Source organism: Schistocerca americana, unplaced genomic scaffold, assembly GCF_021461395.2.
Source record: "Schistocerca americana isolate TAMUIC-IGC-003095 unplaced genomic scaffold, iqSchAmer2.1 HiC_scaffold_1078, whole genome shotgun sequence".
NCBI lineage: Eukaryota > Metazoa > Arthropoda > Insecta > Orthoptera > Acrididae > Schistocerca > Schistocerca americana.
The window spans coordinates 1-27,702 of record NW_025725132.1 but is presented as its reverse complement, the minus strand read 5'-3'; the positions used below and the strand labels follow the sequence as shown (position 1 = coordinate 27,702).

At 53.9% G+C, this 27,702-nt stretch overlaps 50 non-coding genes across 50 annotated transcripts; 40 read left to right on the top strand and 10 right to left on the bottom strand.

Annotated features, from left to right (window-relative positions):
• The first annotated feature begins 34 nt into the window (after positions 1-34).
• Trnai-aau lies at positions 35-108 on the top strand. The gene has a single exon. It is a non-coding gene; the product is annotated as a tRNA-Ile (tRNA).
• Positions 109-701: 593 nt separating this feature from the next.
• Positions 702-773, bottom strand: Trnag-ucc. The gene has a single exon. It is a non-coding gene; the product is annotated as a tRNA-Gly (tRNA).
• A 342-nt stretch (positions 774-1,115) lies between these two features.
• On the top strand, positions 1,116-1,186 carry Trnag-gcc. The gene has a single exon. It is a non-coding gene; the product is annotated as a tRNA-Gly (tRNA).
• Positions 1,187-1,567: 381 nt separating this feature from the next.
• On the top strand, positions 1,568-1,640 carry Trnam-cau. Its single transcript has one exon. It is a non-coding gene; the product is annotated as a tRNA-Met (tRNA).
• Positions 1,641-1,937: 297 nt separating this feature from the next.
• Positions 1,938-2,009, top strand: Trnae-uuc. Its single transcript has one exon. It is a non-coding gene; the product is annotated as a tRNA-Glu (tRNA).
• Positions 2,010-2,207: 198 nt separating this feature from the next.
• Trnai-aau lies at positions 2,208-2,281 on the top strand. The gene has a single exon. It is a non-coding gene; the product is annotated as a tRNA-Ile (tRNA).
• Positions 2,282-2,874: 593 nt separating this feature from the next.
• On the bottom strand, positions 2,875-2,946 carry Trnag-ucc. Its single transcript has one exon. It is a non-coding gene; the product is annotated as a tRNA-Gly (tRNA).
• Positions 2,947-3,288: 342 nt separating this feature from the next.
• Trnag-gcc lies at positions 3,289-3,359 on the top strand. The gene has a single exon. It is a non-coding gene; the product is annotated as a tRNA-Gly (tRNA).
• Positions 3,360-3,740: 381 nt separating this feature from the next.
• On the top strand, positions 3,741-3,813 carry Trnam-cau. The gene has a single exon. It is a non-coding gene; the product is annotated as a tRNA-Met (tRNA).
• A 297-nt stretch (positions 3,814-4,110) lies between these two features.
• Trnae-uuc lies at positions 4,111-4,182 on the top strand. Its single transcript has one exon. It is a non-coding gene; the product is annotated as a tRNA-Glu (tRNA).
• A 198-nt stretch (positions 4,183-4,380) lies between these two features.
• Trnai-aau lies at positions 4,381-4,454 on the top strand. The gene has a single exon. It is a non-coding gene; the product is annotated as a tRNA-Ile (tRNA).
• A 593-nt stretch (positions 4,455-5,047) lies between these two features.
• Trnag-ucc lies at positions 5,048-5,119 on the bottom strand. The gene has a single exon. It is a non-coding gene; the product is annotated as a tRNA-Gly (tRNA).
• A 342-nt stretch (positions 5,120-5,461) lies between these two features.
• On the top strand, positions 5,462-5,532 carry Trnag-gcc. The gene has a single exon. It is a non-coding gene; the product is annotated as a tRNA-Gly (tRNA).
• A 381-nt stretch (positions 5,533-5,913) lies between these two features.
• Positions 5,914-5,986, top strand: Trnam-cau. The gene has a single exon. It is a non-coding gene; the product is annotated as a tRNA-Met (tRNA).
• A 297-nt stretch (positions 5,987-6,283) lies between these two features.
• Trnae-uuc lies at positions 6,284-6,355 on the top strand. The gene has a single exon. It is a non-coding gene; the product is annotated as a tRNA-Glu (tRNA).
• A 198-nt stretch (positions 6,356-6,553) lies between these two features.
• Trnai-aau lies at positions 6,554-6,627 on the top strand. The gene has a single exon. It is a non-coding gene; the product is annotated as a tRNA-Ile (tRNA).
• A 593-nt stretch (positions 6,628-7,220) lies between these two features.
• Trnag-ucc lies at positions 7,221-7,292 on the bottom strand. Its single transcript has one exon. It is a non-coding gene; the product is annotated as a tRNA-Gly (tRNA).
• Positions 7,293-7,634: 342 nt separating this feature from the next.
• On the top strand, positions 7,635-7,705 carry Trnag-gcc. Its single transcript has one exon. It is a non-coding gene; the product is annotated as a tRNA-Gly (tRNA).
• Positions 7,706-8,086: 381 nt separating this feature from the next.
• Positions 8,087-8,159, top strand: Trnam-cau. Its single transcript has one exon. It is a non-coding gene; the product is annotated as a tRNA-Met (tRNA).
• A 5,866-nt stretch (positions 8,160-14,025) lies between these two features.
• Trnai-aau lies at positions 14,026-14,099 on the top strand. Its single transcript has one exon. It is a non-coding gene; the product is annotated as a tRNA-Ile (tRNA).
• Positions 14,100-14,692: 593 nt separating this feature from the next.
• Trnag-ucc lies at positions 14,693-14,764 on the bottom strand. The gene has a single exon. It is a non-coding gene; the product is annotated as a tRNA-Gly (tRNA).
• Positions 14,765-15,106: 342 nt separating this feature from the next.
• On the top strand, positions 15,107-15,177 carry Trnag-gcc. Its single transcript has one exon. It is a non-coding gene; the product is annotated as a tRNA-Gly (tRNA).
• Positions 15,178-15,558: 381 nt separating this feature from the next.
• Trnam-cau lies at positions 15,559-15,631 on the top strand. The gene has a single exon. It is a non-coding gene; the product is annotated as a tRNA-Met (tRNA).
• Positions 15,632-15,928: 297 nt separating this feature from the next.
• Trnae-uuc lies at positions 15,929-16,000 on the top strand. The gene has a single exon. It is a non-coding gene; the product is annotated as a tRNA-Glu (tRNA).
• A 198-nt stretch (positions 16,001-16,198) lies between these two features.
• On the top strand, positions 16,199-16,272 carry Trnai-aau. Its single transcript has one exon. It is a non-coding gene; the product is annotated as a tRNA-Ile (tRNA).
• A 593-nt stretch (positions 16,273-16,865) lies between these two features.
• On the bottom strand, positions 16,866-16,937 carry Trnag-ucc. The gene has a single exon. It is a non-coding gene; the product is annotated as a tRNA-Gly (tRNA).
• A 342-nt stretch (positions 16,938-17,279) lies between these two features.
• On the top strand, positions 17,280-17,350 carry Trnag-gcc. The gene has a single exon. It is a non-coding gene; the product is annotated as a tRNA-Gly (tRNA).
• A 381-nt stretch (positions 17,351-17,731) lies between these two features.
• Positions 17,732-17,804, top strand: Trnam-cau. Its single transcript has one exon. It is a non-coding gene; the product is annotated as a tRNA-Met (tRNA).
• Positions 17,805-18,101: 297 nt separating this feature from the next.
• Positions 18,102-18,173, top strand: Trnae-uuc. The gene has a single exon. It is a non-coding gene; the product is annotated as a tRNA-Glu (tRNA).
• A 198-nt stretch (positions 18,174-18,371) lies between these two features.
• Positions 18,372-18,445, top strand: Trnai-aau. Its single transcript has one exon. It is a non-coding gene; the product is annotated as a tRNA-Ile (tRNA).
• Positions 18,446-19,038: 593 nt separating this feature from the next.
• On the bottom strand, positions 19,039-19,110 carry Trnag-ucc. Its single transcript has one exon. It is a non-coding gene; the product is annotated as a tRNA-Gly (tRNA).
• A 342-nt stretch (positions 19,111-19,452) lies between these two features.
• Positions 19,453-19,523, top strand: Trnag-gcc. The gene has a single exon. It is a non-coding gene; the product is annotated as a tRNA-Gly (tRNA).
• Positions 19,524-19,904: 381 nt separating this feature from the next.
• Positions 19,905-19,977, top strand: Trnam-cau. Its single transcript has one exon. It is a non-coding gene; the product is annotated as a tRNA-Met (tRNA).
• Positions 19,978-20,274: 297 nt separating this feature from the next.
• Trnae-uuc lies at positions 20,275-20,346 on the top strand. The gene has a single exon. It is a non-coding gene; the product is annotated as a tRNA-Glu (tRNA).
• A 198-nt stretch (positions 20,347-20,544) lies between these two features.
• Trnai-aau lies at positions 20,545-20,618 on the top strand. Its single transcript has one exon. It is a non-coding gene; the product is annotated as a tRNA-Ile (tRNA).
• A 593-nt stretch (positions 20,619-21,211) lies between these two features.
• Trnag-ucc lies at positions 21,212-21,283 on the bottom strand. Its single transcript has one exon. It is a non-coding gene; the product is annotated as a tRNA-Gly (tRNA).
• Positions 21,284-21,625: 342 nt separating this feature from the next.
• Positions 21,626-21,696, top strand: Trnag-gcc. The gene has a single exon. It is a non-coding gene; the product is annotated as a tRNA-Gly (tRNA).
• Positions 21,697-22,077: 381 nt separating this feature from the next.
• Trnam-cau lies at positions 22,078-22,150 on the top strand. The gene has a single exon. It is a non-coding gene; the product is annotated as a tRNA-Met (tRNA).
• Positions 22,151-22,447: 297 nt separating this feature from the next.
• On the top strand, positions 22,448-22,519 carry Trnae-uuc. The gene has a single exon. It is a non-coding gene; the product is annotated as a tRNA-Glu (tRNA).
• A 198-nt stretch (positions 22,520-22,717) lies between these two features.
• On the top strand, positions 22,718-22,791 carry Trnai-aau. Its single transcript has one exon. It is a non-coding gene; the product is annotated as a tRNA-Ile (tRNA).
• A 593-nt stretch (positions 22,792-23,384) lies between these two features.
• On the bottom strand, positions 23,385-23,456 carry Trnag-ucc. Its single transcript has one exon. It is a non-coding gene; the product is annotated as a tRNA-Gly (tRNA).
• A 342-nt stretch (positions 23,457-23,798) lies between these two features.
• On the top strand, positions 23,799-23,869 carry Trnag-gcc. Its single transcript has one exon. It is a non-coding gene; the product is annotated as a tRNA-Gly (tRNA).
• Positions 23,870-24,250: 381 nt separating this feature from the next.
• Positions 24,251-24,323, top strand: Trnam-cau. The gene has a single exon. It is a non-coding gene; the product is annotated as a tRNA-Met (tRNA).
• Positions 24,324-24,620: 297 nt separating this feature from the next.
• On the top strand, positions 24,621-24,692 carry Trnae-uuc. The gene has a single exon. It is a non-coding gene; the product is annotated as a tRNA-Glu (tRNA).
• Positions 24,693-24,890: 198 nt separating this feature from the next.
• On the top strand, positions 24,891-24,964 carry Trnai-aau. Its single transcript has one exon. It is a non-coding gene; the product is annotated as a tRNA-Ile (tRNA).
• A 593-nt stretch (positions 24,965-25,557) lies between these two features.
• On the bottom strand, positions 25,558-25,629 carry Trnag-ucc. The gene has a single exon. It is a non-coding gene; the product is annotated as a tRNA-Gly (tRNA).
• Positions 25,630-25,971: 342 nt separating this feature from the next.
• Positions 25,972-26,042, top strand: Trnag-gcc. The gene has a single exon. It is a non-coding gene; the product is annotated as a tRNA-Gly (tRNA).
• A 381-nt stretch (positions 26,043-26,423) lies between these two features.
• On the top strand, positions 26,424-26,496 carry Trnam-cau. Its single transcript has one exon. It is a non-coding gene; the product is annotated as a tRNA-Met (tRNA).
• A 297-nt stretch (positions 26,497-26,793) lies between these two features.
• Positions 26,794-26,865, top strand: Trnae-uuc. The gene has a single exon. It is a non-coding gene; the product is annotated as a tRNA-Glu (tRNA).
• Positions 26,866-27,063: 198 nt separating this feature from the next.
• Trnai-aau lies at positions 27,064-27,137 on the top strand. The gene has a single exon. It is a non-coding gene; the product is annotated as a tRNA-Ile (tRNA).
• Positions 27,138-27,702: the final 565 nt, after the last annotated feature.

The window sequence follows — 27,702 nt, the reverse complement described above, 5'->3', positions numbered from 1 at the left end:
TTCCAGCGTAGGGCTGAGCATCTGCATATGCCGAGGCCCGTTAGCTCAGTTGGTTAGAGCGTCGTGCTAATAACGCGAAGGTCGTGGGTTCGATCCCCCCACGGGCCACTACTCTTTTACTACTACGACAAGGCAGCGCCGATTTCAGCTGGCGAGTGTGATGACCAAAAGATCATCACCCTGCGTGGAAGTTGATAGAGGATCCGAACCCGACTCGTCGGGAAGCGCTACAGCATTCACTCGGCAATGGCCATAATATCTTGAATACACTGGTTCTCAGCCGATAAAGAGAAAATGAAAGAAAATGTCCGATTGCCGATGCGTAACAACTTTGGCCCTTGTTAGTACTTGGGCGGGTGAGCGCATGGGAACACAGGGCACTATTGGCACTTTTACTTCCTATTTTTGTTTCTCCTTTCTTTTCGGAGCTACAGCCCGATTCGGTCAGGGAGACGCCACCGTGAAATGAAGGGGGCGTGCTGTGTGTCCATCGCCTCGCCTCTCCTTACCTCTCTCAGTCGTTTCTCGTGCTTGTCGTTTTGATATAGGCCGATTTGAGAGCGTCAGCTCTCGCGTCAGCTGAGCAAAGTCGAGACAAGTCGAGACACACTAAGGGCTGGTGTGCAGCGAGTAAGAGGGCGAAAAAACAATAATTTAAGAGCGCGTGGCAAAAGTACTCATACGCGAAATTAAAAGCCTGCTGCGGTGGCCGGGAATCGAACCCGGATCAACTGCTTGGAAGGCAACTATGCTGACCATTACACCACCACCGCACAAGCGAGCGCCGCGCGTCCGCGCTGTGTCGGCTTCCCGCCAGTCGGCAGCGGCCGAAGGTGATCGTACCTGGCAGGCGCATTTCGAGGCGGGCTAGGGGAGCACATCCAGACGCATTCGGACAGCGTATCCGCGCACATTTCGCATCCTTTGGCAAGAGTTGGGCGCCGGCGACGCAAGAGTACGCAGAGGACCGCGTTCTGGCGGCATTTTTAAGCAGTGCAGTGCAGGATTCAGCGTCTGCAGCATCTTTTCCACAGAATGCTACGGCGCTTGACGGCAGTCCCACTTTCCCTTGAGACATCTGCTCGGGAAGCAGCGTCAAGTTACCGCTGGCCCGGGCATCGGTGGTTCAGTGGTAGAATGCTCGCCTGCCACGCGGGCGGCCCGGGTTCGATTCCCGGCCGATGCATCATCTTGCTTTTCCCGCGATAATGCTGCCGCGTGGCTTGCGCGCTTGAGATGCACGATCCACAAGAACGTATAGCTGGATTCCCTTGAGAAGAACCGAGAACGCAGCACTCGCGGGTCCCCACTAGGACGCTCGCATCATGTTCTACAGACTAGCGTCGGCCTGGCCTCACAAGTTGCTGTGTCCCGGTGCCTCCGAGGCACTGAACTTTAACGACAAGGAGTGCTGCCTATCGTTGCCAACAGCTGCAGCAACACCGCAATCAACTGGGCCGGCAGTGCACGTGTAGCAACAGAACACGTTATCGAGGAAGTACAGTGTCTCTACGCCTAATATTGGGCAGGCTATTTACCCAGTTTCCAGGACAAGCGGTTCACCCGTGCCTCGGTAGCGCAGTAGGCAGCGCGTAAGTCTCATAATCTTAAGGTCGTGAGTTCGATCCTCACCCGGGGCATTTAATTTTCTGTGACTGATGGTGGTGCTGTAGCTAGGGCGCCAACGTATTTCTTGTTTGTTATCCACAACGCTTCAGCGGGAAAATGTTTACTTCCTGTTATTGCTACTTACAGCTTCCCTTTCCCTCTTCTCCCAGCAGAGCATGAAGCCAAAAGCATTGCTCTGCGACGTTTGAGGTGCGCGCCTTGCCAGTCAGTATGTGCAAAGATGCCCGCAAAGAGAGAGGGGCGCCGACGCGGCACTCGACACGAAATGCGACAAGCGACCGTACGAACGGTCTAACGGAACGGCCACATCCGGTGTGGTCTAGTGGCTAGGATACCTGGCTTTCACCCAGGAGGCCCGGGTTCGATTCCCGGTACCGGAACGGAATTTTTTCCACACGAATCGTGACAAGTTTGAGCTGTCCGAGCGGCCGTTTCCCGTCCTGCTCGCAATATAGCTACTGTTTCGTGACCGTCAGCAGAATATAGACTAGGGAAGCAGACACACGACGACCATAGAAATGGTGTATGGCTTCATGCCACCTGTTTCCAGCGTAGGGCTGAGCATCTGCATATGCCGAGGCCCGTTAGCTCAGTTGGTTAGAGCGTCGTGCTAATAACGCGAAGGTCGTGGGTTCGATCCCCCCACGGGCCACTACTCTTTTACTACTACGACAAGGCAGCGCCGATTTCAGCTGGCGAGTGTGATGACCAAAAGATCATCACCCTGCGTGGAAGTTGATAGAGGATCCGAACCCGACTCGTCGGGAAGCGCTACAGCATTCACTCGGCAATGGCCATAATATCTTGAATACACTGGTTCTCAGCCGATAAAGAGAAAATGAAAGAAAATGTCCGATTGCCGATGCGTAACAACTTTGGCCCTTGTTAGTACTTGGGCGGGTGAGCGCATGGGAACACAGGGCACTATTGGCACTTTTACTTCCTATTTTTGTTTCTCCTTTCTTTTCGGAGCTACAGCCCGATTCGGTCAGGGAGACGCCACCGTGAAATGAAGGGGGCGTGCTGTGTGTCCATCGCCTCGCCTCTCCTTACCTCTCTCAGTCGTTTCTCGTGCTTGTCGTTTTGATATAGGCCGATTTGAGAGCGTCAGCTCTCGCGTCAGCTGAGCAAAGTCGAGACAAGTCGAGACACACTAAGGGCTGGTGTGCAGCGAGTAAGAGGGCGAAAAAACAATAATTTAAGAGCGCGTGGCAAAAGTACTCATACGCGAAATTAAAAGCCTGCTGCGGTGGCCGGGAATCGAACCCGGATCAACTGCTTGGAAGGCAACTATGCTGACCATTACACCACCACCGCACAAGCGAGCGCCGCGCGTCCGCGCTGTGTCGGCTTCCCGCCAGTCGGCAGCGGCCGAAGGTGATCGTACCTGGCAGGCGCATTTCGAGGCGGGCTAGGGGAGCACATCCAGACGCATTCGGACAGCGTATCCGCGCACATTTCGCATCCTTTGGCAAGAGTTGGGCGCCGGCGACGCAAGAGTACGCAGAGGACCGCGTTCTGGCGGCATTTTTAAGCAGTGCAGTGCAGGATTCAGCGTCTGCAGCATCTTTTCCACAGAATGCTACGGCGCTTGACGGCAGTCCCACTTTCCCTTGAGACATCTGCTCGGGAAGCAGCGTCAAGTTACCGCTGGCCCGGGCATCGGTGGTTCAGTGGTAGAATGCTCGCCTGCCACGCGGGCGGCCCGGGTTCGATTCCCGGCCGATGCATCATCTTGCTTTTCCCGCGATAATGCTGCCGCGTGGCTTGCGCGCTTGAGATGCACGATCCACAAGAACGTATAGCTGGATTCCCTTGAGAAGAACCGAGAACGCAGCACTCGCGGGTCCCCACTAGGACGCTCGCATCATGTTCTACAGACTAGCGTCGGCCTGGCCTCACAAGTTGCTGTGTCCCGGTGCCTCCGAGGCACTGAACTTTAACGACAAGGAGTGCTGCCTATCGTTGCCAACAGCTGCAGCAACACCGCAATCAACTGGGCCGGCAGTGCACGTGTAGCAACAGAACACGTTATCGAGGAAGTACAGTGTCTCTACGCCTAATATTGGGCAGGCTATTTACCCAGTTTCCAGGACAAGCGGTTCACCCGTGCCTCGGTAGCGCAGTAGGCAGCGCGTAAGTCTCATAATCTTAAGGTCGTGAGTTCGATCCTCACCCGGGGCATTTAATTTTCTGTGACTGATGGTGGTGCTGTAGCTAGGGCGCCAACGTATTTCTTGTTTGTTATCCACAACGCTTCAGCGGGAAAATGTTTACTTCCTGTTATTGCTACTTACAGCTTCCCTTTCCCTCTTCTCCCAGCAGAGCATGAAGCCAAAAGCATTGCTCTGCGACGTTTGAGGTGCGCGCCTTGCCAGTCAGTATGTGCAAAGATGCCCGCAAAGAGAGAGGGGCGCCGACGCGGCACTCGACACGAAATGCGACAAGCGACCGTACGAACGGTCTAACGGAACGGCCACATCCGGTGTGGTCTAGTGGCTAGGATACCTGGGTTTCACCCAGGAGGCCCGGGTTCGATTCCCGGTACCGGAACGGAATTTTTTCCACACGAATCGTGACAAGTTTGAGCTGTCCGAGCGGCCGTTTCCCGTCCTGCTCGCAATATAGCTACTGTTTCGTGACCGTCAGCAGAATATAGACTAGGGAAGCAGACACACGACGACCATAGAAATGGTGTATGGCTTCATGCCACCTGTTTCCAGCGTAGGGCTGAGCATCTGCATATGCCGAGGCCCGTTAGCTCAGTTGGTTAGAGCGTCGTGCTAATAACGCGAAGGTCGTGGGTTCGATCCCCCCACGGGCCACTACTCTTTTACTACTACGACAAGGCAGCGCCGATTTCAGCTGGCGAGTGTGATGACCAAAAGATCATCACCCTGCGTGGAAGTTGATAGAGGATCCGAACCCGACTCGTCGGGAAGCGCTACAGCATTCACTCGGCAATGGCCATAATATCTTGAATACACTGGTTCTCAGCCGATAAAGAGAAAATGAAAGAAAATGTCCGATTGCCGATGCGTAACAACTTTGGCCCTTGTTAGTACTTGGGCGGGTGAGCGCATGGGAACACAGGGCACTATTGGCACTTTTACTTCCTATTTTTGTTTCTCCTTTCTTTTCGGAGCTACAGCCCGATTCGGTCAGGGAGACGCCACCGTGAAATGAAGGGGGCGTGCTGTGTGTCCATCGCCTCGCCTCTCCTTACCTCTCTCAGTCGTTTCTCGTGCTTGTCGTTTTGATATAGGCCGATTTGAGAGCGTCAGCTCTCGCGTCAGCTGAGCAAAGTCGAGACAAGTCGAGACACACTAAGGGCTGGTGTGCAGCGAGTAAGAGGGCGAAAAAACAATAATTTAAGAGCGCGTGGCAAAAGTACTCATACGCGAAATTAAAAGCCTGCTGCGGTGGCCGGGAATCGAACCCGGATCAACTGCTTGGAAGGCAACTATGCTGACCATTACACCACCACCGCACAAGCGAGCGCCGCGCGTCCGCGCTGTGTCGGCTTCCCGCCAGTCGGCAGCGGCCGAAGGTGATCGTACCTGGCAGGCGCATTTCGAGGCGGGCTAGGGGAGCACATCCAGACGCATTCGGACAGCGTATCCGCGCACATTTCGCATCCTTTGGCAAGAGTTGGGCGCCGGCGACGCAAGAGTACGCAGAGGACCGCGTTCTGGCGGCATTTTTAAGCAGTGCAGTGCAGGATTCAGCGTCTGCAGCATCTTTTCCACAGAATGCTACGGCGCTTGACGGCAGTCCCACTTTCCCTTGAGACATCTGCTCGGGAAGCAGCGTCAAGTTACCGCTGGCCCGGGCATCGGTGGTTCAGTGGTAGAATGCTCGCCTGCCACGCGGGCGGCCCGGGTTCGATTCCCGGCCGATGCATCATCTTGCTTTTCCCGCGATAATGCTGCCGCGTGGCTTGCGCGCTTGAGATGCACGATCCACAAGAACGTATAGCTGGATTCCCTTGAGAAGAACCGAGAACGCAGCACTCGCGGGTCCCCACTAGGACGCTCGCATCATGTTCTACAGACTAGCGTCGGCCTGGCCTCACAAGTTGCTGTGTCCCGGTGCCTCCGAGGCACTGAACTTTAACGACAAGGAGTGCTGCCTATCGTTGCCAACAGCTGCAGCAACACCGCAATCAACTGGGCCGGCAGTGCACGTGTAGCAACAGAACACGTTATCGAGGAAGTACAGTGTCTCTACGCCTAATATTGGGCAGGCTATTTACCCAGTTTCCAGGACAAGCGGTTCACCCGTGCCTCGGTAGCGCAGTAGGCAGCGCGTAAGTCTCATAATCTTAAGGTCGTGAGTTCGATCCTCACCCGGGGCATTTAATTTTCTGTGACTGATGGTGGTGCTGTAGCTAGGGCGCCAACGTATTTCTTGTTTGTTATCCACAACGCTTCAGCGGGAAAATGTTTACTTCCTGTTATTGCTACTTACAGCTTCCCTTTCCCTCTTCTCCCAGCAGAGCATGAAGCCAAAAGCATTGCTCTGCGACGTTTGAGGTGCGCGCCTTGCCAGTCAGTATGTGCAAAGATGCCCGCAAAGAGAGAGGGGCGCCGACGCGGCACTCGACACGAAATGCGACAAGCGACCGTACGAACGGTCTAACGGAACGGCCACATCCGGTGTGGTCTAGTGGCTAGGATACCTGGGTTTCACCCAGGAGGCCCGGGTTCGATTCCCGGTACCGGAACGGAATTTTTTCCACACGAATCGTGACAAGTTTGAGCTGTCCGAGCGGCCGTTTCCCGTCCTGCTCGCAATATAGCTACTGTTTCGTGACCGTCAGCAGAATATAGACTAGGGAAGCAGACACACGACGACCATAGAAATGGTGTATGGCTTCATGCCACCTGTTTCCAGCGTAGGGCTGAGCATCTGCATATGCCGAGGCCCGTTAGCTCAGTTGGTTAGAGCGTCGTGCTAATAACGCGAAGGTCGTGGGTTCGATCCCCCCACGGGCCACTACTCTTTTACTACTACGACAAGGCAGCGCCGATTTCAGCTGGCGAGTGTGATGACCAAAAGATCATCACCCTGCGTGGAAGTTGATAGAGGATCCGAACCCGACTCGTCGGGAAGCGCTACAGCATTCACTCGGCAATGGCCATAATATCTTGAATACACTGGTTCTCAGCCGATAAAGAGAAAATGAAAGAAAATGTCCGATTGCCGATGCGTAACAACTTTGGCCCTTGTTAGTACTTGGGCGGGTGAGCGCATGGGAACACAGGGCACTATTGGCACTTTTACTTCCTATTTTTGTTTCTCCTTTCTTTTCGGAGCTACAGCCCGATTCGGTCAGGGAGACGCCACCGTGAAATGAAGGGGGCGTGCTGTGTGTCCATCGCCTCGCCTCTCCTTACCTCTCTCAGTCGTTTCTCGTGCTTGTCGTTTTGATATAGGCCGATTTGAGAGCGTCAGCTCTCGCGTCAGCTGAGCAAAGTCGAGACAAGTCGAGACACACTAAGGGCTGGTGTGCAGCGAGTAAGAGGGCGAAAAAACAATAATTTAAGAGCGCGTGGCAAAAGTACTCATACGCGAAATTAAAAGCCTGCTGCGGTGGCCGGGAATCGAACCCGGATCAACTGCTTGGAAGGCAACTATGCTGACCATTACACCACCACCGCACAAGCGAGCGCCGCGTGTCCGCGCTGTGTCGGCTTCCCGCCAGTCGGCAGCGGCCGAAGGTGATCGTACCTGGCAGGCGCATTTCGAGGCGGGCTAGGGGAGCACATCCAGACGCATTCGGACAGCGTATCCGCGCACATTTCGCATCCTTTGGCAAGAGTTGGGCGCCGGCGACGCAAGAGTACGCAGAGGACCGCGTTCTGGCGGCATTTTTAAGCAGTGCAGTGCAGGATTCAGCGTCTGCAGCATCTTTTCCACAGAATGCTACGGCGCTTGACGGCAGTCCCACTTTCCCTTGAGACATCTGCTCGGGAAGCAGCGTCAAGTTACCGCTGGCCCGGGCATCGGTGGTTCAGTGGTAGAATGCTCGCCTGCCACGCGGGCGGCCCGGGTTCGATTCTCGGCCGATGCATCATTTTGCTTTTCCCGCGATAATGCTGCCGCGTGGCTTGCGCGCTTGAGATGCACGATCCACAAGAACGTATAGCTGGATTCCCTTGAGAAGAACCGAGAACGCAGCACTCGCGGGTCCCCACTAGGACGCTCGCATCATGTTCTACAGACTAGCGTCGGCCTGGCCTCACAAGTTGCTGTGTCCCGGTGCCTCCGAGGCACTGAACTTTAACGACAAGGAGTGCTGCCTATCGTTGCCAACAGCTGCAGCAACACCGCAATCAACTGGGCCGGCAGTGCACGTGTAGCAACAGAACACGTTATCGAGGAAGTACAGTGTCTCTACGCCTAATATTGGGCAGGCTATTTACCCAGTTTCCAGGACAAGCGGTTCACCCGTGCCTCGGTAGCGCAGTAGGCAGCGCGTAAGTCTCATAATCTTAAGGTCGTGAGTTCGATCCTCACCCGGGGCATTTAATTTTCTGTGACTGATGGTGGTGCTGTAGCTAGGGCGCCAACGTATTTCTTGTTTGTTATCCACAACGCTTCAGCGGGAAAATGTTTACTTCCTGTTATTGCTACTTACAGCTTCCCTTTCCCTCTTCTCCCAGCAGAGCATGAAGCCAAAAGCATTGCTCTGCGACGTTTGAGGTGCGCGCCTTGCCAGTCAGTATGTGCAAAGATGCCCGCAAAGAGAGAGGGGCGCCGACGCGGCACTCGACACGAAATGCGACAAGCGACCGTACGAACGGTCTAACGGAACGGCCACATCCGGTGTGGTCTAGCAGTCTACTCGCGGCTGGCGAGGTGAGCGGACGTGCGCTGTTTACGTCCTCGCTGTTCCGGCCAGCTCCGCGGCGAGTGGTGAGTCAACACGGTGGGACTAGCCGTTTCTCGAGGAATTTAATCATGTACACGTGGTAACGATGGAGTCTCATTTCCGTACAAATACACTGAAATTTAGTTTCGACGACCATTATGCACGACCTAAGCCATACGAAGTAGAGGCCTTTTTGCGCGATGTAGTGAAGTTACAATTTGGCGACGTTATCGGTATCCATTTGTCGATAGTTAGCCGAACAGTCTATGTGAAGATGTCGAACACAGACTGCTGTGCACGAGTAATAGCCTCTTCGGGAGGTCGATTTAAGTTCACCCATTGTGACGGTAACGTGGGGGATGTGACGGTTGAAATGGCGGGACTTGGCGTCAGGACCATTAGGATCTTTGAGCTTCCGTTTGAGGTGCCTGCAGGGCAGATCAATCAAGTTCTTACTACATATGGCACGGTCATAAGTAATACAGCGGAGAAGTGGACAACTTTCAATACCTTCCCTGTTCTCAATGGGGTGCGGCAGATCAAAATTGATCTTCGGCGTCACGTCCCTTCATATATATACGTCAGTGGATGTAGGGCCATTGTCATGTATGACGGGCAACCCCGAACGTGCTCAGGTTGTGGTAAGGAAGGCCATGTTCGCTCGGACTGCATGCAGCGGAGGATAGCGCAGTTACCAGTGGGAGAATCCGAAAGACCTGCGACTATGCAGTCGTTGCCGGTAAGTTACGTTGCGGCAGTCAGAGGACCGGAACCGGACCACTTACTAGTAGAGGAGGCGGCTCCTCGCCCGTCACCACCTGAGACCAACGTTGCGCCCATAGTCACGAACCAGATAACGGCGACAAACTTATCCGCTGCCCAGTCAGAGCAACAGGTAACTCCCGATGACGAGGGCCATGCCGCAGTTGCTGCGGCTGAAAACGTCGTGCTCCAGGATCCGGAGGGCCCGCAGGAGCCGGACCAGACCGTATCTTCCGATAATGAGATGGGCCGACCACGGCACTCACCCCGCAGACGCAAAAAACAACGGATTGCGCCCCCGAACGCGGACCAGACGGCGAAGGAGGTGCGAGAAAAAGCTCAGCGGGTTGCCCGCACACTTGGAGGAACACCGGTAGCACAAGACGATGGCATCCACCAGGTCCTCATTCCGGCGGACATTCTTGCGACGGCCGAGCCACCTACCCCTCCCACCGAACGGATGGTAGTGCACGCGACACGGGAGGTGACCCCGCATGACATACCCACGCAGACACTTGACGGCGACACGACGGAGGTTGGCCTCCGGGCGACCGGCAACTGGGCCGATGATGTGGAAAACGTTCCGCCAGGAGGGGACTTGAATGACGATCCTATGGTTGGTGTGGGGACAGCGGTCATGCGCGGGGTCGGGGATGATACGGATGGGCTTCCCCCCCGCCCCAGCGACCACTAATCTATAGTGTGTGTAGTCACAGAAAAGGCCTTCCTTTCTTCCATCCGCGAATGACTTCTGCACAAGCTTACAGGATAGGGACTGTCAACATCAACAGTATCAGCAGCAATCTTAAGCTACAGACCTTCCGTGATATGTTATATGCGGCCGAACTCGACGTGGTCTTACTACAAGAGGTGAAGAACATAGACCTCGCCACGATTAGTGGATATATAGCCTTCACTCATCCCGGGACTGTGCAAGAACTTGGAACAGCCATCCTCACAAAGGAAGGGATACTAGCGACTGACGTAGAGTACCTCCCAACGGCGAGAGGTATGGCACTCACCATTTACGATACTCGTATTGTCAACGTCTATGCCCCTTCAGGGACTGGTAATAGACCGCAACGGGCGGCGTTTTTTAACGATGCTATTGCACCATTGCTTGTAGGCCATTACGACCACATTATATTCGGTGGCGACTACAACTGCGTCCTATCTCCGAAAGACCAGACGCCACATTTTAACACTTGTCCGGATCTAGCGGCTATAATACGGGACTTTCATTTTATTGATACCTGGGAACACGTCAATGGCGATAGGCCAGGATTCACGCATATCACGACTCACTCCGCCAGCCGACTCGATCGTATTTACGTCACGCTGGATTTAAGTCGAAGACTTTTGCAGACGGAGATATGGCCGACCGTCTTCTCTGACCACGCGGCGTACATTTGTACACTCAACCTCCAACGCCAAGGGACGTACCGTGGAAGAGGATACTGGAAGTTGAATGTATCGCATTTGGACGAACAGGCATGCCATGAACTCTTCGCTGCGTCTTGGGCGGCTTGTGAGAGAAGGTTTTCTCAATATGCCTCGGCGTTGGAATGGTGGCTAAACTGTGCAAAACCGACGATCAGGAAGGCCTTTATGAGATACTCCCGTGACAGGAAGGAATGGTACACCAGGACGGTCGAGTTCTATTTCCAGGTCCTTCGAGACTTATACCGCCCGGACGCGTCGATTATAGACAATCACCAGGAAATACAACGGATAAAAGCCACGATTACGGCTTTGACGCGTCAAAAGCTCATCGGGTGCAAAGTCAGGGCGCGACTTCGTGACGGTGTCGCAGGCGAGCAACCTTCCATCTATCACGTACTTAAGGAGCGGACAGGTCGCCGCAGGAAACTGGTCACTGAACTACGGACGGAGGACGGATGTTTGTTGTTGCAGCAGCGTGAGATATCAGCTGAGATGAAGCACTATTATGCGACGCTATACGCCGCTGGCCCTGTGGATCACGAGGCGATGGAGGCTTTACTGTCGGGTATAACCCGCAAGGTGAATCAGACGGAAGCTCTTCAATTGTTGGCTGAACCTACAGAAGAGGAAGTAGAAGATGCACTGCTGACGGGCCCTGAGAACAAGTCACCTGGTCCAGACGGCCTACCGGTGGAGTTCTATCGCACATTTAAACGACTGTTGTTGCCGAAACTGACGTGCATATGCCAGGAATTAATGGACCCCGACAAAGACATCCCGCGACAATTCAGTGAGGGCTTGATCATACCGGTTCCTAAGTCACCATTGGCGCAATCCGCAAAACACTACCGCCCGCTCACACTTCTAAACTGTGATTATAAGATCTTTGCAAGGATTATAGCTAGGAGACTCAAACCGGTGATGAACACGGTTACAGCCCCGCCACAAACGAGTGTCGGTATAGGCCGCAACATTCACGACACCTTGTGTGACTATCGCGACGTCATAGCGGTAGCTGCCGCCTGTCGCATTCCGTGCGCCTTAGTTGCTCTCGATTTTGACAAAGCATTCGACCGTGTGAACCATGAGTATTTACTGAAAACCATGCAGACAATGAACTTCCCCCACCGTTTCCACACCATCATCGCACGACTGCTGCGCCACTCCCAGTCCACGATTTTGCTCAACGGGCGATCAGTGGGGCCGATAACTATTGAAAGTTCGGTCAGACAGGGCTGCCCTATGTCGATGGCGCTGTTTGCTATCGCCATCGAGCCGCTATTAACAGCGCTGACCTCACACCTCCAGGGTGTCCTGATGTATGGTCACAAGTTTGTATGCCGCGCCTACGCGGATGATGTGGCCTTTCTTGTGCGAACCACGTCTGAGATACGGACGGCGATGGACATAGTAGAGCAGTATAGGAAGGCGGCGGGGGCTCAGTTGAATGTAATGAAGTCCGGTGTCCTGAACATCGGTCGCGGATTGAAGGCCCCTATTCCTGGACAGATCAAGGTGATCACGGTCATGAAGTGCTTGGGAGTGAAATTTACTCGTGACATCCGACGCACGATTGCAATCAATTACAAAGATTTGCTAAATACAGTGCGCGCGAGCATACGTCAACATACCCTCAGGTCGCTGGACGAAATACAACGCGTGGCCTTGGTGAACATTTATCTCGTCTCTAAAGTTAACTATGTGGCACGCGTACTCCCGCTACCCCTCCCGATGGCAAGCAGATTGTTAGCTGCCTTCGGCCACTTTGTCAGCCGCGGCCACATTTTCAAAGTCAAGTATTCTACGTTGACTCTGCCGTCGGCGTCAGGTGGTCTCAACCTCACCGACGTCTATACGAAGACACGGGCCCTGTACGTCAGTTCTACATTTAGCAGATGGAAGAATTCGCCCAATAGTATCACCACTTTTCTATTGAACGAAATAAAGCCGGCTAATCTTGACGCGCCTGTGGATGTTCATCACATACCAGACGACCTTCATCATATCAAGCAATTTTTGCTTGACTATAGCTACATCCGCCTGGGAATGCCTGAGGAACAGATAGTCACAGTGCGAGCAGTGTACAAATATTTGCTCACGACGCACGCTCGAAACAGTATTGAAGTTAAGTACCCCGAGGCAGTCTGGCCACGTGTATGGAGAAGTGTTCATCATCCACATTTGCCAACGGGAGTGAGAGCATTGTGGTATTACGTGGTCAATAGGAAACTTCCCACGACTTCCCGCTTACATTCGATACATTTGGCTGATACTTCCCTTTGTGCAACCTGTAACGTGCAAGATACTGATGAACACACATTCGTATGCGGTACGGCGCAAGACATCTGGAAAGCGGTTAGAAACCTCTTGGCATTTCTACAACGCACGTCCCCTCAAGCCATCACCCTTAAGAGTCTACTTCTACCGGACGATGACCTCTACCCTACCACGAAACGAAATGCCGTAACCTGGCTGAAAGGACAAGCAATCTACTATATTCTTACAAACTCAGAACGTAGTATTGGAGACTTTTCGACATATTTACAAACACAGCACGATGGACTTCGCAAACTTCCACATTACAAACAGGAATACGCAAATTTTCTCATTAAAGCGATCATGGATCCCCCACAGAATTGGCGGGTGTAAAGCTAAGAGTAGACAAGACAGGACAGTAAAGAGAAGAGACCACACGATGAAACAGGATGAACTCGCAACGGAGTGAACACATTGCAACCCGAGAAGCCGACCTTACAGTTTTCCGACGTAAGAGGGCCCCTAAAGTACGGTTGCCAAAGGTAATTTGAAAAAAAAATAACGAACAACCACAATGCCGATGGAGGCGGAACATACAGAGGATTTCTTCTCGGAGATGGCATTCATGAGTCGAAGCCACTCATCCCTTTTGTTTTCATTTACTTTATGTTATACCATTAAAAAAAAAAAAAAAAAAAAAAAAAAAAAAAAAAAAAAAAAAACTAATAAATTTAAAGCGTAGAAGAGCAAAAAAAAAAAAAAAAAAAAAAAAAAAAAAAAAAAAAAAAAAAAAAAAAAAAAAGTGGCTAGGATACCTGGGTTTCACCCAGGAGGCCCGGGTTCGATTCCCGGTACCGGAACGGAATTTTTTCCACACGAATCGTGACAAGTTTGAGCTGTCCGAGCGGCCGTTTCCCGTCCTGCTCGCAATATAGCTACTGTTTCGTGACCGTCAGCAGAATATAGACTAGGGAAGCAGACACACGACGACCATAGAAATGGTGTATGGCTTCATGCCACCTGTTTCCAGCGTAGGGCTGAGCATCTGCATATGCCGAGGCCCGTTAGCTCAGTTGGTTAGAGCGTCGTGCTAATAACGCGAAGGTCGTGGGTTCGATCCCCCCACGGGCCACTACTCTTTTACTACTACGACAAGGCAGCGCCGATTTCAGCTGGCGAGTGTGATGACCAAAAGATCATCACCCTGCGTGGAAGTTGATAGAGGATCCGAACCCGACTCGTCGGGAAGCGCTACAGCATTCACTCGGCAATGGCCATAATATCTTGAATACACTGGTTCTCAGCCGATAAAGAGAAAATGAAAGAAAATGTCCGATTGCCGATGCGTAACAACTTTGGCCCTTGTTAGTACTTGGGCGGGTGAGCGCATGGGAACACAGGGCACTATTGGCACTTTTACTTCCTATTTTTGTTTCTCCTTTCTTTTCGGAGCTACAGCCCGATTCGGTCAGGGAGACGCCACCGTGAAATGAAGGGGGCGTGCTGTGTGTCCATCGCCTCGCCTCTCCTTACCTCTCTCAGTCGTTTCTCGTGCTTGTCGTTTTGATATAGGCCGATTTGAGAGCGTCAGCTCTCGCGTCAGCTGAGCAAAGTCGAGACAAGTCGAGACACACTAAGGGCTGGTATGCAGCGAGTAAGAGGGCGAAAAAACAATAATTTAAGAGCGCGTGGCAAAAGTACTCATACGCGAAATTAAAAGCCTGCTGCGGTGGCCGGGAATCGAACCCGGATCAACTGCTTGGAAGGCAACTATGCTGACCATTACACCACCACCGCACAAGCGAGCGCCGCGCGTCCGCGCTGTGTCGGCTTCCCGCCAGTCGGCAGCGGCCGAAGGTGATCGTACCTGGCAGGCGCATTTCGAGGCGGGCTAGGGGAGCACATCCAGACGCATTCGGACAGCGTATCCGCGCACATTTCGCATCCTTTGGCAAGAGTTGGGCGCCGGCGACGCAAGAGTACGCAGAGGACCGCGTTCTGGCGGCATTTTTAAGCAGTGCAGTGCAGGATTCAGCGTCTGCAGCATCTTTTCCACAGAATGCTACGGCGCTTGACGGCAGTCCCACTTTCCCTTGAGACATCTGCTCGGGAAGCAGCGTCAAGTTACCGCTGGCCCGGGCATCGGTGGTTCAGTGGTAGAATGCTCGCCTGCCACGCGGGCGGCCCGGGTTCGATTCCCGGCCGATGCATCATTTTGCTTTTCCCGCGATAATGCTGCCGCGTGGCTTGCGCGCTTGAGATGCACGATCCACAAGAACGTATAGCTGGATTCCCTTGAGAAGAACCGAGAACGCAGCACTCGCGGGTCCCCACTAGGACGCTCGCATCATGTTCTACAGACTAGCGTCGGCCTGGCCTCACAAGTTGCTGTGTCCCGGTGCCTCCGAGGCACTGAACTTTAACGACAAGGAGTGCTGCCTATCGTTGCCAACAGCTGCAGCAACACCGCAATCAACTGGGCCGGCAGTGCACGTGTAGCAACAGAACACGTTATCGAGGAAGTACAGTGTCTCTACGCCTAATATTGGGCAGGCTATTTACCCAGTTTCCAGGACAAGCGGTTCACCCGTGCCTCGGTAGCGCAGTAGGCAGCGCGTAAGTCTCATAATCTTAAGGTCGTGAGTTCGACCCTCACCCGGGGCATTTAATTTTCTGTGACTGATGGTGGTGCTGTAGCTAGGGCGCCAACGTATTTCTTGTTTGTTATCCACAACGCTTCAGCGGGAAAATGTTTACTTCCTGTTATTGCTACTTACAGCTTCCCTTTCCCTCTTCTCCCAGCAGAGCATGAAGCCAAAAGCATTGCTCTGCGACGTTTGAGGTGCGCGCCTTGCCAGTCAGTATGTGCAAAGATGCCCGCAAAGAGAGAGGGGCGCCGACGCGGCACTCGACACGAAATGCGACAAGCGACCGTACGAACGGTCTAACGGAACGGCCACATCCGGTGTGGTCTAGTGGCTAGGATACCTGGGTTTCACCCAGGAGGCCCGGGTTCGATTCCCGGTACCGGAACGGAATTTTTTCCACACGAATCGTGACAAGTTTGAGCTGTCCGAGCGGCCGTTTCCCGTCCTGCTCGCAATATAGCTACTGTTTCGTGACCGTCAGCAGAATATAGACTAGGGAAGCAGACACACGACGACCATAGAAATGGTGTATGGCTTCATGCCACCTGTTTCCAGCGTAGGGCTGAGCATCTGCATATGCCGAGGCCCGTTAGCTCAGTTGGTTAGAGCGTCGTGCTAATAACGCGAAGGTCGTGGGTTCGATCCCCCCACGGGCCACTACTCTTTTACTACTACGACAAGGCAGCGCCGATTTCAGCTGGCGAGTGTGATGACCAAAAGATCATCACCCTGCGTGGAAGTTGATAGAGGATCCGAACCCGACTCGTCGGGAAGCGCTACAGCATTCACTCGGCAATGGCCATAATATCTTGAATACACTGGTTCTCAGCCGATAAAGAGAAAATGAAAGAAAATGTCCGATTGCCGATGCGTAACAACTTTGGCCCTTGTTAGTACTTGGGCGGGTGAGCGCATGGGAACACAGGGCACTATTGGCACTTTTACTTCCTATTTTTGTTTCTCCTTTCTTTTCGGAGCTACAGCCCGATTCGGTCAGGGAGACGCCACCGTGAAATGAAGGGGGCGTGCTGTGTGTCCATCGCCTCGCCTCTCCTTACCTCTCTCAGTCGTTTCTCGTGCTTGTCGTTTTGATATAGGCCGATTTGAGAGCGTCAGCTCTCGCGTCAGCTGAGCAAAGTCGAGACAAGTCGAGACACACTAAGGGCTGGTGTGCAGCGAGTAAGAGGGCGAAAAAACAATAATTTAAGAGCGCGTGGCAAAAGTACTCATACGCGAAATTAAAAGCCTGCTGCGGTGGCCGGGAATCGAACCCGGATCAACTGCTTGGAAGGCAACTATGCTGACCATTACACCACCACCGCACAAGCGAGCGCCGCGCGTCCGCGCTGTGTCGGCTTCCCGCCAGTCGGCAGCGGCCGAAGGTGATCGTACCTGGCAGGCGCATTTCGAGGCGGGCTAGGGGAGCACATCCAGACGCATTCGGACAGCGTATCCGCGCACATTTCGCATCCTTTGGCAAGAGTTGGGCGCCGGCGACGCAAGAGTACGCAGAGGACCGCGTTCTGGCGGCATTTTTAAGCAGTGCAGTGCAGGATTCAGCGTCTGCAGCATCTTTTCCACAGAATGCTACGGCGCTTGACGGCAGTCCCACTTTCCCTTGAGACATCTGCTCGGGAAGCAGCGTCAAGTTACCGCTGGCCCGGGCATCGGTGGTTCAGTGGTAGAATGCTCGCCTGCCACGCGGGCGGCCCGGGTTCGATTCCCGGCCGATGCATCATCTTGCTTTTCCCGCGATAATGCTGCCGCGTGGCTTGCGCGCTTGAGATGCACGATCCACAAGAACGTATAGCTGGATTCCCTTGAGAAGAACCGAGAACGCAGCACTCGCGGGTCCCCACTAGGACGCTCGCATCATGTTCTACAGACTAGCGTCGGCCTGGCCTCACAAGTTGCTGTGTCCCGGTGCCTCCGAGGCACTGAACTTTAACGACAAGGAGTGCTGCCTATCGTTGCCAACAGCTGCAGCAACACCGCAATCAACTGGGCCGGCAGTGCACGTGTAGCAACAGAACACGTTATCGAGGAAGTACAGTGTCTCTACGCCTAATATTGGGCAGGCTATTTACCCAGTTTCCAGGACAAGCGGTTCACCCGTGCCTCGGTAGCGCAGTAGGCAGCGCGTAAGTCTCATAATCTTAAGGTCGTGAGTTCGATCCTCACCCGGGGCATTTAATTTTCTGTGACTGATGGTGGTGCTGTAGCTAGGGCGCCAACGTATTTCTTGTTTGTTATCCACAACGCTTCAGCGGGAAAATGTTTACTTCCTGTTATTGCTACTTACAGCTTCCCTTTCCCTCTTCTCCCAGCAGAGCATGAAGCCAAAAGCATTGCTCTGCGACGTTTGAGGTGCGCGCCTTGCCAGTCAGTATGTGCAAAGATGCCCGCAAAGAGAGAGGGGCGCCGACGCGGCACTCGACACGAAATGCGACAAGCGACCGTACGAACGGTCTAACGGAACGGCCACATCCGGTGTGGTCTAGTGGCTAGGATACCTGGCTTTCACCCAGGAGGCCCGGGTTCGATTCCCGGTACCGGAACGGAATTTTTTCCACACGAATCGTGACAAGTTTGAGCTGTCCGAGCGGCCGTTTCCCGTCCTGCTCGCAATATAGCTACTGTTTCGTGACCGTCAGCAGAATATAGACTAGGGAAGCAGACACACGACGACCATAGAAATGGTGTATGGCTTCATGCCACCTGTTTCCAGCGTAGGGCTGAGCATCTGCATATGCCGAGGCCCGTTAGCTCAGTTGGTTAGAGCGTCGTGCTAATAACGCGAAGGTCGTGGGTTCGATCCCCCCACGGGCCACTACTCTTTTACTACTACGACAAGGCAGCGCCGATTTCAGCTGGCGAGTGTGATGACCAAAAGATCATCACCCTGCGTGGAAGTTGATAGAGGATCCGAACCCGACTCGTCGGGAAGCGCTACAGCATTCACTCGGCAATGGCCATAATATCTTGAATACACTGGTTCTCAGCCGATAAAGAGAAAATGAAAGAAAATGTCCGATTGCCGATGCGTAACAACTTTGGCCCTTGTTAGTACTTGGGCGGGTGAGCGCATGGGAACACAGGGCACTATTGGCACTTTTACTTCCTATTTTTGTTTCTCCTTTCTTTTCGGAGCTACAGCCCGATTCGGTCAGGGAGACGCCACCGTGAAATGAAGGGGGCGTGCTGTGTGTCCATCGCCTCGCCTCTCCTTACCTCTCTCAGTCGTTTCTCGTGCTTGTCGTTTTGATATAGGCCGATTTGAGAGCGTCAGCTCTCGCGTCAGCTGAGCAAAGTCGAGACAAGTCGAGACACACTAAGGGCTGGTGTGCAGCGAGTAAGAGGGCGAAAAAACAATAATTTAAGAGCGCGTGGCAAAAGTACTCATACGCGAAATTAAAAGCCTGCTGCGGTGGCCGGGAATCGAACCCGGATCAACTGCTTGGAAGGCAACTATGCTGACCATTACACCACCACCGCACAAGCGAGCGCCGCGCGTCCGCGCTGTGTCGGCTTCCCGCCAGTCGGCAGCGGCCGAAGGTGATCGTACCTGGCAGGCGCATTTCGAGGCGGGCTAGGGGAGCACATCCAGACGCATTCGGACAGCGTATCCGCGCACATTTCGCATCCTTTGGCAAGAGTTGGGCGCCGGCGACGCAAGAGTACGCAGAGGACCGCGTTCTGGCGGCATTTTTAAGCAGTGCAGTGCAGGATTCAGCGTCTGCAGCATCTTTTCCACAGAATGCTACGGCGCTTGACGGCAGTCCCACTTTCCCTTGAGACATCTGCTCGGGAAGCAGCGTCAAGTTACCGCTGGCCCGGGCATCGGTGGTTCAGTGGTAGAATGCTCGCCTGCCACGCGGGCGGCCCGGGTTCGATTCCCGGCCGATGCATCATTTTGCTTTTCCCGCGATAATGCTGCCGCGTGGCTTGCGCGCTTGAGATGCACGATCCACAAGAACGTATAGCTGGATTCCCTTGAGAAGAACCGAGAACGCAGCACTCGCGGGTCCCCACTAGGACGCTCGCATCATGTTCTACAGACTAGCGTCGGCCTGGCCTCACAAGTTGCTGTGTCCCGGTGCCTCCGAGGCACTGAACTTTAACGACAAGGAGTGCTGCCTATCGTTGCCAACAGCTGCAGCAACACCGCAATCAACTGGGCCGGCAGTGCACGTGTAGCAACAGAACACGTTATCGAGGAAGTACAGTGTCTCTACGCCTAATATTGGGCAGGCTATTTACCCAGTTTCCAGGACAAGCGGTTCACCCGTGCCTCGGTAGCGCAGTAGGCAGCGCGTAAGTCTCATAATCTTAAGGTCGTGAGTTCGACCCTCACCCGGGGCATTTAATTTTCTGTGACTGATGGTGGTGCTGTAGCTAGGGCGCCAACGTATTTCTTGTTTGTTATCCACAACGCTTCAGCGGGAAAATGTTTACTTCCTGTTATTGCTACTTACAGCTTCCCTTTCCCTCTTCTCCCAGCAGAGCATGAAGCCAAAAGCATTGCTCTGCGACGTTTGAGGTGCGCGCCTTGCCAGTCAGTATGTGCAAAGATGCCCGCAAAGAGAGAGGGGCGCCGACGCGGCACTCGACACGAAATGCGACAAGCGACCGTACGAACGGTCTAACGGAACGGCCACATCCGGTGTGGTCTAGTGGCTAGGATACCTGGGTTTCACCCAGGAGGCCCGGGTTCGATTCCCGGTACCGGAACGGAATTTTTTCCACACGAATCGTGACAAGTTTGAGCTGTCCGAGCGGCCGTTTCCCGTCCTGCTCGCAATATAGCTACTGTTTCGTGACCGTCAGCAGAATATAGACTAGGGAAGCAGACACACGACGACCATAGAAATGGTGTATGGCTTCATGCCACCTGTTTCCAGCGTAGGGCTGAGCATCTGCATATGCCGAGGCCCGTTAGCTCAGTTGGTTAGAGCGTCGTGCTAATAACGCGAAGGTCGTGGGTTCGATCCCCCCACGGGCCACTACTCTTTTACTACTACGACAAGGCAGCGCCGATTTCAGCTGGCGAGTGTGATGACCAAAAGATCATCACCCTGCGTGGAAGTTGATAGAGGATCCGAACCCGACTCGTCGGGAAGCGCTACAGCATTCACTCGGCAATGGCCATAATATCTTGAATACACTGGTTCTCAGCCGATAAAGAGAAAATGAAAGAAAATGTCCGATTGCCGATGCGTAACAACTTTGGCCCTTGTTAGTACTTGGGCGGGTGAGCGCATGGGAACACAGGGCACTATTGGCACTTTTACTTCCTATTTTTGTTTCTCCTTTCTTTTCGGAGCTACAGCCCGATTCGGTCAGGGAGACGCCACCGTGAAATGAAGGGGGCGTGCTGTGTGTCCATCGCCTCGCCTCTCCTTACCTCTCTCAGTCGTTTCTCGTGCTTGTCGTTTTGATATAGGCCGATTTGAGAGCGTCAGCTCTCGCGTCAGCTGAGCAAAGTCGAGACAAGTCGAGACACACTAAGGGCTGGTGTGCAGCGAGTAAGAGGGCGAAAAAACAATAATTTAAGAGCGCGTGGCAAAAGTACTCATACGCGAAATTAAAAGCCTGCTGCGGTGGCCGGGAATCGAACCCGGATCAACTGCTTGGAAGGCAACTATGCTGACCATTACACCACCACCGCACAAGCGAGCGCCGCGCGTCCGCGCTGTGTCGGCTTCCCGCCAGTCGGCAGCGGCCGAAGGTGATCGTACCTGGCAGGCGCATTTCGAGGCGGGCTAGGGGAGCACATCCAGACGCATTCGGACAGCGTATCCGCGCACATTTCGCATCCTTTGGCAAGAGTTGGGCGCCGGCGACGCAAGAGTACGCAGAGGACCGCGTTCTGGCGGCATTTTTAAGCAGTGCAGTGCAGGATTCAGCGTCTGCAGCATCTTTTCCACAGAATGCTACGGCGCTTGACGGCAGTCCCACTTTCCCTTGAGACATCTGCTCGGGAAGCAGCGTCAAGTTACCGCTGGCCCGGGCATCGGTGGTTCAGTGGTAGAATGCTCGCCTGCCACGCGGGCGGCCCGGGTTCGATTCCCGGCCGATGCATCATCTTGCTTTTCCCGCGATAATGCTGCCGCGTGGCTTGCGCGCTTGAGATGCACGATCCACAAGAACGTATAGCTGGATTCCCTTGAGAAGAACCGAGAACGCAGCACTCGCGGGTCCCCACTAGGACGCTCGCATCATGTTCTACAGACTAGCGTCGGCCTGGCCTCACAAGTTGCTGTGTCCCGGTGCCTCCGAGGCACTGAACTTTAACGACAAGGAGTGCTGCCTATCGTTGCCAACAGCTGCAGCAACACCGCAATCAACTGGGCCGGCAGTGCACGTGTAGCAACAGAACACGTTATCGAGGAAGTACAGTGTCTCTACGCCTAATATTGGGCAGGCTATTTACCCAGTTTCCAGGACAAGCGGTTCACCCGTGCCTCGGTAGCGCAGTAGGCAGCGCGTAAGTCTCATAATCTTAAGGTCGTGAGTTCGATCCTCACCCGGGGCATTTAATTTTCTGTGACTGATGGTGGTGCTGTAGCTAGGGCGCCAACGTATTTCTTGTTTGTTATCCACAACGCTTCAGCGGGAAAATGTTTACTTCCTGTTATTGCTACTTACAGCTTCCCTTTCCCTCTTCTCCCAGCAGAGCATGAAGCCAAAAGCATTGCTCTGCGACGTTTGAGGTGCGCGCCTTGCCAGTCAGTATGTGCAAAGATGCCCGCAAAGAGAGAGGGGCGCCGACGCGGCACTCGACACGAAATGCGACAAGCGACCGTACGAACGGTCTAACGGAACGGCCACATCCGGTGTGGTCTAGTGGCTAGGATACCTGGCTTTCACCCAGGAGGCCCGGGTTCGATTCCCGGTACCGGAACGGAATTTTTTCCACACGAATCGTGACAAGTTTGAGCTGTCCGAGCGGCCGTTTCCCGTCCTGCTCGCAATATAGCTACTGTTTCGTGACCGTCAGCAGAATATAGACTAGGGAAGCAGACACACGACGACCATAGAAATGGTGTATGGCTTCATGCCACCTGTTTCCAGCGTAGGGCTGAGCATCTGCATATGCCGAGGCCCGTTAGCTCAGTTGGTTAGAGCGTCGTGCTAATAACGCGAAGGTCGTGGGTTCGATCCCCCCACGGGCCACTACTCTTTTACTACTACGACAAGGCAGCGCCGATTTCAGCTGGCGAGTGTGATGACCAAAAGATCATCACCCTGCGTGGAAGTTGATAGAGGATCCGAACCCGACTCGTCGGGAAGCGCTACAGCATTCACTCGGCAATGGCCATAATATCTTGAATACACTGGTTCTCAGCCGATAAAGAGAAAATGAAAGAAAATGTCCGATTGCCGATGCGTAACAACTTTGGCCCTTGTTAGTACTTGGGCGGGTGAGCGCATGGGAACACAGGGCACTATTGGCACTTTTACTTCCTATTTTTGTTTCTCCTTTCTTTTCGGAGCTACAGCCCGATTCGGTCAGGGAGACGCCACCGTGAAATGAAGGGGGCGTGCTGTGTGTCCATCGCCTCGCCTCTCCTTACCTCTCTCAGTCGTTTCTCGTGCTTGTCGTTTTGATATAGGCCGATTTGAGAGCGTCAGCTCTCGCGTCAGCTGAGCAAAGTCGAGACAAGTCGAGACACACTAAGGGCTGGTGTGCAGCGAGTAAGAGGGCGAAAAAACAATAATTTAAGAGCGCGTGGCAAAAGTACTCATACGCGAAATTAAAAGCCTGCTGCGGTGGCCGGGAATCGAACCCGGATCAACTGCTTGGAAGGCAACTATGCTGACCATTACACCACCACCGCACAAGCGAGCGCCGCGCGTCCGCGCTGTGTCGGCTTCCCGCCAGTCGGCAGCGGCCGAAGGTGATCGTACCTGGCAGGCGCATTTCGAGGCGGGCTAGGGGAGCACATCCAGACGCATTCGGACAGCGTATCCGCGCACATTTCGCATCCTTTGGCAAGAGTTGGGCGCCGGCGACGCAAGAGTACGCAGAGGACCGCGTTCTGGCGGCATTTTTAAGCAGTGCAGTGCAGGATTCAGCGTCTGCAGCATCTTTTCCACAGAATGCTACGGCGCTTGACGGCAGTCCCACTTTCCCTTGAGACATCTGCTCGGGAAGCAGCGTCAAGTTACCGCTGGCCCGGGCATCGGTGGTTCAGTGGTAGAATGCTCGCCTGCCACGCGGGCGGCCCGGGTTCGATTCCCGGCCGATGCATCATTTTGCTTTTCCCGCGATAATGCTGCCGCGTGGCTTGCGCGCTTGAGATGCACGATCCACAAGAACGTATAGCTGGATTCCCTTGAGAAGAACCGAGAACGCAGCACTCGCGGGTCCCCACTAGGACGCTCGCATCATGTTCTACAGACTAGCGTCGGCCTGGCCTCACAAGTTGCTGTGTCCCGGTGCCTCCGAGGCACTGAACTTTAACGACAAGGAGTGCTGCCTATCGTTGCCAACAGCTGCAGCAACACCGCAATCAACTGGGCCGGCAGTGCACGTGTAGCAACAGAACACGTTATCGAGGAAGTACAGTGTCTCTACGCCTAATATTGGGCAGGCTATTTACCCAGTTTCCAGGACAAGCGGTTCACCCGTGCCTCGGTAGCGCAGTAGGCAGCGCGTAAGTCTCATAATCTTAAGGTCGTGAGTTCGACCCTCACCCGGGGCATTTAATTTTCTGTGACTGATGGTGGTGCTGTAGCTAGGGCGCCAACGTATTTCTTGTTTGTTATCCACAACGCTTCAGCGGGAAAATGTTTACTTCCTGTTATTGCTACTTACAGCTTCCCTTTCCCTCTTCTCCCAGCAGAGCATGAAGCCAAAAGCATTGCTCTGCGACGTTTGAGGTGCGCGCCTTGCCAGTCAGTATGTGCAAAGATGCCCGCAAAGAGAGAGGGGCGCCGACGCGGCACTCGACACGAAATGCGACAAGCGACCGTACGAACGGTCTAACGGAACGGCCACATCCGGTGTGGTCTAGTGGCTAGGATACCTGGGTTTCACCCAGGAGGCCCGGGTTCGATTCCCGGTACCGGAACGGAATTTTTTCCACACGAATCGTGACAAGTTTGAGCTGTCCGAGCGGCCGTTTCCCGTCCTGCTCGCAATATAGCTACTGTTTCGTGACCGTCAGCAGAATATAGACTAGGGAAGCAGACACACGACGACCATAGAAATGGTGTATGGCTTCATGCCACCTGTTTCCAGCGTAGGGCTGAGCATCTGCATATGCCGAGGCCCGTTAGCTCAGTTGGTTAGAGCGTCGTGCTAATAACGCGAAGGTCGTGGGTTCGATCCCCCCACGGGCCACTACTCTTTTACTACTACGACAAGGCAGCGCCGATTTCAGCTGGCGAGTGTGATGACCAAAAGATCATCACCCTGCGTGGAAGTTGATAGAGGATCCGAACCCGACTCGTCGGGAAGCGCTACAGCATTCACTCGGCAATGGCCATAATATCTTGAATACACTGGTTCTCAGCCGATAAAGAGAAAATGAAAGAAAATGTCCGATTGCCGATGCGTAACAACTTTGGCCCTTGTTAGTACTTGGGCGGGTGAGCGCATGGGAACACAGGGCACTATTGGCACTTTTACTTCCTATTTTTGTTTCTCCTTTCTTTTCGGAGCTACAGCCCGATTCGGTCAGGGAGACGCCACCGTGAAATGAAGGGGGCGTGCTGTGTGTCCATCGCCTCGCCTCTCCTTACCTCTCTCAGTCGTTTCTCGTGCTTGTCGTTTTGATATAGGCCGATTTGAGAGCGTCAGCTCTCGCGTCAGCTGAGCAAAGTCGAGACAAGTCGAGACACACTAAGGGCTGGTGTGCAGCGAGTAAGAGGGCGAAAAAACAATAATTTAAGAGCGCGTGGCAAAAGTACTCATACGCGAAATTAAAAGCCTGCTGCGGTGGCCGGGAATCGAACCCGGATCAACTGCTTGGAAGGCAACTATGCTGACCATTACACCACCACCGCACAAGCGAGCGCCGCGCGTCCGCGCTGTGTCGGCTTCCCGCCAGTCGGCAGCGGCCGAAGGTGATCGTACCTGGCAGGCGCATTTCGAGGCGGGCTAGGGGAGCACATCCAGACGCATTCGGACAGCGTATCCGCGCACATTTCGCATCCTTTGGCAAGAGTTGGGCGCCGGCGACGCAAGAGTACGCAGAGGACCGCGTTCTGGCGGCATTTTTAAGCAGTGCAGTGCAGGATTCAGCGTCTGCAGCATCTTTTCCACAGAATGCTACGGCGCTTGACGGCAGTCCCACTTTCCCTTGAGACATCTGCTCGGGAAGCAGCGTCAAGTTACCGCTGGCCCGGGCATCGGTGGTTCAGTGGTAGAATGCTCGCCTGCCACGCGGGCGGCCCGGGTTCGATTCCCGGCCGATGCATCATCTTGCTTTTCCCGCGATAATGCTGCCGCGTGGCTTGCGCGCTTGAGATGCACGATCCACAAGAACGTATAGCTGGATTCCCTTGAGAAGAACCGAGAACGCAGCACTCGCGGGTCCCCACTAGGACGCTCGCATCATGTTCTACAGACTAGCGTCGGCCTGGCCTCACAAGTTGCTGTGTCCCGGTGCCTCCGAGGCACTGAACTTTAACGACAAGGAGTGCTGCCTATCGTTGCCAACAGCTGCAGCAACACCGCAATCAACTGGGCCGGCAGTGCACGTGTAGCAACAGAACACGTTATCGAGGAAGTACAGTGTCTCTACGCCTAATATTGGGCAGGCTATTTACCCAGTTTCCAGGACAAGCGGTTCACCCGTGCCTCGGTAGCGCAGTAGGCAGCGCGTAAGTCTCATAATCTTAAGGTCGTGAGTTCGATCCTCACCCGGGGCATTTAATTTTCTGTGACTGATGGTGGTGCTGTAGCTAGGGCGCCAACGTATTTCTTGTTTGTTATCCACAACGCTTCAGCGGGAAAATGTTTACTTCCTGTTATTGCTACTTACAGCTTCCCTTTCCCTCTTCTCCCAGCAGAGCATGAAGCCAAAAGCATTGCTCTGCGACGTTTGAGGTGCGCGCCTTGCCAGTCAGTATGTGCAAAGATGCCCGCAAAGAGAGAGGGGCGCCGACGCGGCACTCGACACGAAATGCGACAAGCGACCGTACGAACGGTCTAACGGAACGGCCACATCCGGTGTGGTCTAGTGGCTAGGATACCTGGCTTTCACCCAGGAGGCCCGGGTTCGATTCCCGGTACCGGAACGGAATTTTTTCCACACGAATCGTGACAAGTTTGAGCTGTCCGAGCGGCCGTTTCCCGTCCTGCTCGCAATATAGCTACTGTTTCGTGACCGTCAGCAGAATATAGACTAGGGAAGCAGACACACGACGACCATAGAAATGGTGTATGGCTTCATGCCACCTGTTTCCAGCGTAGGGCTGAGCATCTGCATATGCCGAGGCCCGTTAGCTCAGTTGGTTAGAGCGTCGTGCTAATAACGCGAAGGTCGTGGGTTCGATCCCCCCACGGGCCACTACTCTTTTACTACTACGACAAGGCAGCGCCGATTTCAGCTGGCGAGTGTGATGACCAAAAGATCATCACCCTGCGTGGAAGTTGATAGAGGATCCGAACCCGACTCGTCGGGAAGCGCTACAGCATTCACTCGGCAATGGCCATAATATCTTGAATACACTGGTTCTCAGCCGATAAAGAGAAAATGAAAGAAAATGTCCGATTGCCGATGCGTAACAACTTTGGCCCTTGTTAGTACTTGGGCGGGTGAGCGCATGGGAACACAGGGCACTATTGGCACTTTTACTTCCTATTTTTGTTTCTCCTTTCTTTTCGGAGCTACAGCCCGATTCGGTCAGGGAGACGCCACCGTGAAATGAAGGGGGCGTGCTGTGTGTCCATCGCCTCGCCTCTCCTTACCTCTCTCAGTCGTTTCTCGTGCTTGTCGTTTTGATATAGGCCGATTTGAGAGCGTCAGCTCTCGCGTCAGCTGAGCAAAGTCGAGACAAGTCGAGACACACTAAGGGCTGGTGTGCAGCGAGTAAGAGGGCGAAAAAACAATAATTTAAGAGCGCGTGGCAAAA